The 7,624-nt window shown below is 47.5% G+C and overlaps 1 pseudogene; it reads left to right on the top strand.

Annotated features, from left to right (window-relative positions):
- The first annotated feature begins 2,755 nt into the window (after window positions 1-2,755).
- LOC132484850 (U5 spliceosomal RNA) lies at window positions 2,756-2,865 on the top strand (annotated as a pseudogene).
- The last annotated feature ends 4,759 nt before the right edge of the window (window positions 2,866-7,624 follow it).

Genomic DNA, 7,624 nt, shown 5'->3' with positions numbered 1-7,624 from the left:
CTACACCCTACCCCAACCTCTTATTGCTCAGATATGGTTCTAATCTGGCATCACAGAGCCAGCAACCCTGTGGAGGGAAAGGGACCAGGACACTGAGCCTCCCCGTCTTCACCCAAACGCTCTCCCACCTGGATAAAAATGCAGCCTGGGATGCCTCTGGCCACTTGGCAGCTATAGCCTGGTGCCTGCAATCCCCAAGTCTTTCTCCCTTGTTCTTTTATTGTTTCTTTTTTTTGAATTCTTCCTTTTTCTTGAATTCGTGCTGCTTGGTTTTGGGGTCTGAGTGGTTGGCTCCTCCTCATATCTGACTATAGGGGCCTGGTCAGCTGCAGCACAGCTCTCAGTAGTAGCTGGGCTCTTCCCAGGCACAAGCTGGTGGCACCTTAGTGCCAGGATGCCCTGGAAAAAATGCCAGCCTGTGCCTCAGATAGCTTTTCCTGCAGCAAGAAGTGGCTAGGTGAACATTCAGGGTAAAAATGAATGGATGAGGATATTTTAATGAAATTTCCCTGAGCACCAATGGCATTCTCTGCCCACATGGGACCAAGCTCTCCAGGAGACAGCTACCTGGTTCTGCGTCTTCACTTGGCACTAAATGCTTGAGCCTTCACTGATTATGTATCTGCTCCTTGATTATGTATGGGGATCCTTGGTAAAAATGAAGATTTATTCACTGAATCACTTTTGTTTTTTTGGCCGTGCCACTCGGCTTGTGGGATCTTAGCTCCCCGACCAGGGATCGAACCTGGGCCGCGGCAGTGAAAGCACCGAGTCCTAACTGCTGGACCGCCAGGGAATCCCCCACTGAATCACTTTAAAATAAATAAATAAATTTATGTATTTCCTTTTATTTTTGGCTGCGTTGGGTCTTTGTTGCTGCGCGCGGGCTTTTCTCTCGTTGCGGCGAGCGGGGGCTACTCTTCGTTGAAGTGCGCGCGCTTCTCATTGGGTGGCTTCTTTTGTTGCAGAGCACGGGCTCTAGGCACGCGGGCTTCAGGAGTTGTGGTACTCGGGCTCAGGAGTTGTGGCACACGGGCTGAGTTGCTCCTTGGCATGTGGGAACTTCCCGGGCCAGGGCTCGAACCCGTGTCCCCTGCATTGGCAGGTGGATTCTTAACCACTGTGCCACCAGGGACATCCCAAACCTATGACTCTTTAACACTATGTGAATTACATCCTGCACTGCCTTGTAGCAAATCACCCCCTGTAGCATTTGCATTTCAGAAAAATGGGCGCAGCAGGCCAACAGCCCCGAGACAAACCGACCCAGTTACCGGGCTGCCTGATGCCAGCAGTCACGGTTTAGAAATAATGCAGGAAGAAGACGAACGCAAGACCTTCACTATTTTGATCCTTATCATATATGCCAGGCTGCGAGCCCCACATATAAAATCTTTTCCGATTCCCGAAGGAGATGGGCGCACAGTTCTTCAGGCGCTAGCCTGCTGTGTCTTCCCTTCTGCCTGGCAGAAAAATAAAGCCATCTCTCTCTTCCTCCAAAATCTCTGTCTCCGTATTTCTGTTCGGCAGTGGTGCACAGGGAAGCTGATATTTCGGCAACACCATCATCCATCTGCTCTTGCTCTTAAGGCCAGTTGAAGATGGTCCCTTGCGGTTTCCCAAGTTAGGTTAGTGATGTGAAATTCTCCTGCCCCTGGCCCTACCTCCTTCCCTGTCCCCAGCCGCGTAGAAGGCAGTTTGCTGGTTGTCTTCCCCGATTCTTCTCCAAGTAGGTTATGTTTACTCCCCCAATCCCTGAGCCAGAGGCGGGGGTGCCTACACTCCCAAACCCTGAGTGTCCACCTTCCCCTGCTGTCTGTAGTCTCTTGTGCTGTGCCTACAGTGGCACCTGGGCTGGGGAGGACGCTGCCCTTGTCTAGGTTTTTCTAAGTGTGTTACTCAAGTTCCAACCTCCAGCTTGTGAACCAACTGTGTCTCTTTTTTGACTTGTAAGCAAATATTAAGCTTTGGGGTTGGGGGGAGGTCTGTAATGTGAAGAAACTTCTTGTCTTCCCTCCCCCCACATTGTTGTAAATAACTTTTTTTTTTTTTTTTGCGGTACCCGGGCCTCTCACTGCTGTGGCCTCTCCCGTTGCGGAGCACAGGCTCCGGACGCACAGCCTCAGCGGCCATGGCTCACGGGCCCAGCCGCTCCGCGGCATGTGGGATCTTCCCGGACCGGGGCACGAACCCGTGTCCCCTGCATCGGCAGGCGGACTCCCAACTTCGGCGCCACCAGGGAAGCCCTGTTGTAAATAACTTTTTACGGCGAAACCCCAGATTTGCACTTTTTTTTTTTTCTAACTGCTAAGACCATTTTCTTCCTCCTGGTGTTACTGTAACATTTGGAAAAGGAATATATGTCGTCCCTTAAAAAAAAGAAAAACAAAATAAAACAGACTTTCTGGTTGGGCTCGGCGACTATATTCCTATCTGTCTTCTGCTCCGCCCCCTGGTGGTGGCTCTAGACCGAGCAGGAAAACTAATAAAGGAAGGCGTTTGCCAAAGCGCGGGGTTCGTGACCCTGCTTCATTTACATACCCACAGTGCATTGCACTCGGGATCTTGTCTCCCTTCAAAAGCTAGATTCTTCTATTTCTTTTGACTCCCGCTCCCGCTCGAAATCAGGATATTTTCAGAGAATTTTCTGAAATAATGGCAGGACTCCCTCGTTTTGTGGGGATAAATAGTTACCGTTGGTTCCTTGGGACTTCCAGTTAGCCGAGGACTGTGTGAGAGGTTATGACACCGTTGGAGGGGTTTCTCTTCAACACGCGTAAATCTTTCGCCTTTTACTGAAGATTTTCGTGGAGAGAAATAACTCAAGAGTGGCTCAATTTTTGGAGGCCTTGTCTTCGCAAGGCTAATAAGTTTGTGCAAAAAGAAGAATGTTTTGTGCTTCGGTGTGTGTCTGCTGCTAGCATTCCACGTGGTGGAAAGAGTGATGCTGTTTCGACTTTGTTGTAGGCCGTTTTTGTGGTGGTGTGTTCGGGTTTGTGTTTCTCCCGGGATTCTTTTCGCTGTGTCGTGTTTTCACCTTGATGGTTGGTTTGTTGGTATTCTCGTGTTGAGAAGCGTCACGTCCCTGTGGTTTCGGAAGCCGACCAAGCGCCTGCATTCCCAGCAGAGTCAAAGCGAGCTCGGTGTAATATAGGGGTGATCCGTGCTTGCGATTTTGTGGCTGTCATTCGTAGGCAGCTGGACTTGCCGGGGGGAGCAAGGTGTTGTGTCATGTTCCTGTGAGGTTGTCTGCAGGAAGCGAGCCTGTTGTGGACGGTGCAGCTGGTGTTCGCACAGTTGTGTGGTATTGGTCCTGGTTTGAGGAAGGCGGCACCCGGCAGTGGGACGGGGAAGAAAAGAAGCAGGCGTGAGAGAATCGCCCCCCACCCCCCGCTTCCTTAACGCGAGCGCTCCCCCCCGCCACCCCGCAGCCCAGTTATAAGGAATTCAAATACTCACAGAGCTGGAGAACACACTTTGTTCCTAGGGCTTCGAGTTTTTATGTTTCCACGTTGGAGACCACGAGGCATTAAACTTGAACTGCTTCTTGTGCCTGGCACGGGGCCTGGCACAGAGCAGTCAGTCGTCCAATAGACGGTTGCTAGCTGTAGACTAATCGCTTAACCTGGCTTTGGTTCGGGTCTTGAATTCAAGTTCAGGCTTGGGCATCTCTGTTTGCAAAGGTTTTTCAAGGCAGTACGTGAGCACCTCGGGCGCGGCCCTCCCCTCTGGGACTGTGGTTCTAACTGCCGCACTTGTGTAACGTGGCTTTTTAAAACACTTCCAAAAAATTGAAGTATGGTTGGTTGATTTCCGTATGATATGTATTTATATACATACTTTCTGATGAGGTAGTTTAGCCTTAAAACTAGAACTGTTAAAAATAAGAAATCCTAGGAATTCTCTGGCGCTCTAGGAGTTAGGGCTCCACGCTTCCACTGGAGAGGGCGCGGGTTCTATCCCTGGTTGGGGAAATGAAACCCAGCAGGCCGTGCGGTGCGCCCCCCCCCCCCCCCAGAAAAAAAGAAGAGGAAACATGCTCAAGATCATCTGAAGTTTCCAGTTTCTAATGTGGATCAAGACAGCAAGTAATTGCTATAAATTTTAACTTTAGAAGTAAGCTTAGGGCTTTCCTGGTGGTGCAGGGGTTAAGAGTCCGCCTGCCATGGCAGGGGACACGGGTTCAAGCGCTGGTCCCGGAATCTCCCCCATGCCATGGAGCAACTAAGCCCGGGTACCGCAACTACTGCGCCTGTATTCTAGAGCCTGCGTGCCACAACCTCTGAGCCCGAGTGACACAAGCACTGAAGCCCACGTGCCTAGAGCCCGTGCTCGGCAACAAGAGAAGCCACCGCAGTGAGAAGCCCGCACAGCGCAACGAAGAGCAGCCCCCGCTCCACGCAACTAGAGAAAGCCCGCGCGCAGCAACGAAGAGCCAACACAGCCCAAAATATGTACAATACATAAGTTAGACAGACAAAAAAAAGCTTATACTGCATGACAATCAAATGCAATATACAAACCTTAACTGGATCCTGAACAAACACCCCAGAACACACCAAGAAAAGGAAGGCAGGAAGAAAGGAGAAGGTACACTTTTGGTACCCTTGTGGAAATTTTAGTATGTACTCTATTTCACGTGACGCTATTCAGTTAATAATTGTATTTGTTTTCTTGCTGCTGTAACAAATTATCACACGCTTAGTGACTTAAAACAACTTCTGGAGGCCAGGAGTGAAGAATTAAGGTGTTGACAGGGCTGCATTCTTTCTAGAGGCTTCCAGGGAGAATCTGTTCCCTTGCCTTTAGAAAGCTGGCTTCATTCCTTGGCCTGTGACCCCTTCCTTGCGCTCCAAATCTCTTGCTTCTGTCGTGTCATCTCCTAACTCTGGATCCTCCTGCCGTAAAAAGACCCTCGTAATTACCTGGGGCCCACCTAGATAATCCAGGAGAATCTCCCCATCTCAAGATCCTTCATCACACCTGCAAAATCCCTTGTACCATGTGAAGTAACATATCTACAGGTTCCTGGGATTAGGATGTGGATGTATGTGGAGGCGATGACTCACACTACCACAATAATGATCTAGTAATTATGGAGGAGAACGGCCTTATTCTTAGTAGACACGTAATGTGAAATATTTAGTAGTGAAATGTCATGATATCTGAAACTTTCAAATAGCCCAGTAAAGAGAGCGAGAGAAAGAAAATGGGTCATAGGTACTCATTCTTTCAACTTTTTGTAGTTTTGAACTTTTGGAAATGGGAATGTGGGAATGTGAATTGGTACAGCCACTATGGAGAACGGTATGGAGGTTCCTTAAAAAACTACAAATAGAACTACCATATGACCCAGCAATCCCACTACTGGGCATATACCCTGAGAAAACCATAATTCAAAAAGAGACATGTACCAAAATGTTCATAGCAGCCCTATTTACAATAGCCCGGAGATGGAAACAACCTAAGTGTCCATCATCGGATGAATGGATAAAGAAGATGTGGCACATATATACAATGGAATATTACTCAGCCATAAAAAGAAATGAAATTGAGCTATTTGTAATGAGGTGGATGGACCTAGAGTCTGTCATACAGAGTGAAGTAAGTCAGAAAGAGAAAGACAAATACTGTATGCTGACACATATATATGGAATTTAAGGAAAAAAATGTCATCAAGAACATAGGGGTAAGACAGGAATAAAGACACAGACCTACTAGAGCATGGACTTGAGGATATGGGGAGGGGGAAGGGTAAGCTGTGACAAAGTGAAAGAGCGGCATGGACATATATACAATACCAAACGTAAGGTAGATAGCTAGTGGGAAGCAGCCGCATAGCACAGGGAGATCAGCTCGGTTCTTTGTGACCGCCTGGAGGGGTGGGATAGGGAGGGTGGGAGGGAGACGCAAAAGGGAGGGGATATGGGAACATATGTATATGTATAACTGATTAAATTTGTAAAATAAAAAATAAAAAAAATAAAAAATAAAAAAAAGAAGAATCTAAGTTATAAAAAAAAAAGTTGGGGGAAAATATATGTATAGTAATAAATTTCATGTAACGTATATTTCTTTTGGATATTTGTATTATACTTAAGATTTCATTTTTATTTATTTATTTTGAAAAGTATTTATTTGGCTGAGCCAGGTCTTAACTGCGGCATGCATGATCTTTAGCTACGGCATGAGAACACTTAGTTGCAGCATGTGGGATCTAGGTCCCTGACCAGGGATCGAACCTGGACCCCCTGCATTGGGAGCGTGGAGTCTTAGCCCCTGGACCACCAGGGAAGTCCCCTAAGATTTCATGTTTTAAAGTTCCATTGTTATTAAAGTGTTATCGTCTTAGACTAGTGGTTTCCAGATTTTTGGATTTTCCAATTATTAAAATTTCCAAAAAATTTCTGGGGTACTGGATGTTAAAATCATGATTCTACAAAAAGGCCATTCCAAGACTAAAAACAGTAAGAGTGACTTGACACCAAAGGACAGGACACGTCTTTCAAACAGGAAATCCATTTGGCTTTATGGAAAACATACCGATATTTCGTTAGCTTTTCTCTCCTCCCTCTGCCCAAATAGAGGAAAGCTGAGGCTCAAAAATCCCAGTTTGGGGTAAATTAGGCTGCCTTTGACCAACAAGATCAGGGCCCGTGATGCCCTCTTGTGGCACCCTGGAGAATTACTGCCATCTGACTTCATGGCCTCTGACTTTGAGGGACAATTCCCTCCCAGTAACTCGGTCGTTCATTCATATGTGCCAGGCATTGTTCTCAGCATCTGGGACATATCAGTAATGAAAACAAATATCCCTGCCCTACTGGAGCTTACATTCAGGTGGGGAGACAGACAATAAATAAATAACACACAAATAAGTGCTATGGGAAAAACAGCAGTGGTAGGCGTTGGGGGTCAGAGTATAGGGGTTGGTAGTGTGTGATGTGACTTAAAAAAGGGTAACCGTCCCTGAGAAGATAACTTTGTTTTTTTAAACAATTATTTATTTATTTGGTTGCACCGGGTCTTAGTTGTGGCAGGCGGGCTCCTTACTTGTGGCTCGCCAGTTCCTTAGTTGTGGCGTGCACGTGGGATCTAGTTCCCTAACCAGGGATCGAACCCTGGCCCCCTGTATTGGGAGCACGGTTTCTTACCCACTGCACCACGAGGTAAGTCCTGAGAAGATACCTTTTGTGTAAAGAGTTGAAAGGAGGTCAAGGAGTGAGCCATGCAGACACCTGGGGTGAGGGTTCTAGGAATAGAACCTCTCTCATGTGTTGAGCAGAAAAGTCTGCACAAAAGCCCTAAAGCAGGAGCTTGTTTTGTCACCTTCAAGAACCACACAGCCAATGTGTTTGGAGCCCAGTGAAGAAGAGAGAGAGAGAAGTAGGAGAGAGTTCAGAAGTCATGGGAGACTAGATCACCCTGGAGGCCATAACAGTAAGGGCTTGGGCTTTACTCAGTGAAATGGAGAGCCCTGCAAGGTTCTGAGCAGAGTGACAGAATCTGAAGTTTACAAGGAGCACTCTGGCTGCTGCGTTGACAAAGAGAATGGGGCAGAAAGCGGAGTCAGCTAGAGGAGAGATGATGGTGGCTTGGACCTGAGTATCAGCAATGGAGGTAG

The sequence above is a fragment of the Mesoplodon densirostris genome, chromosome 2 (genome assembly GCF_025265405.1).
Source record: "Mesoplodon densirostris isolate mMesDen1 chromosome 2, mMesDen1 primary haplotype, whole genome shotgun sequence".
Classification (NCBI taxonomy): domain Eukaryota; kingdom Metazoa; phylum Chordata; class Mammalia; order Artiodactyla; family Ziphiidae; genus Mesoplodon; species Mesoplodon densirostris.
This window is presented reverse-complemented; position numbering and strand designations above follow the sequence as displayed.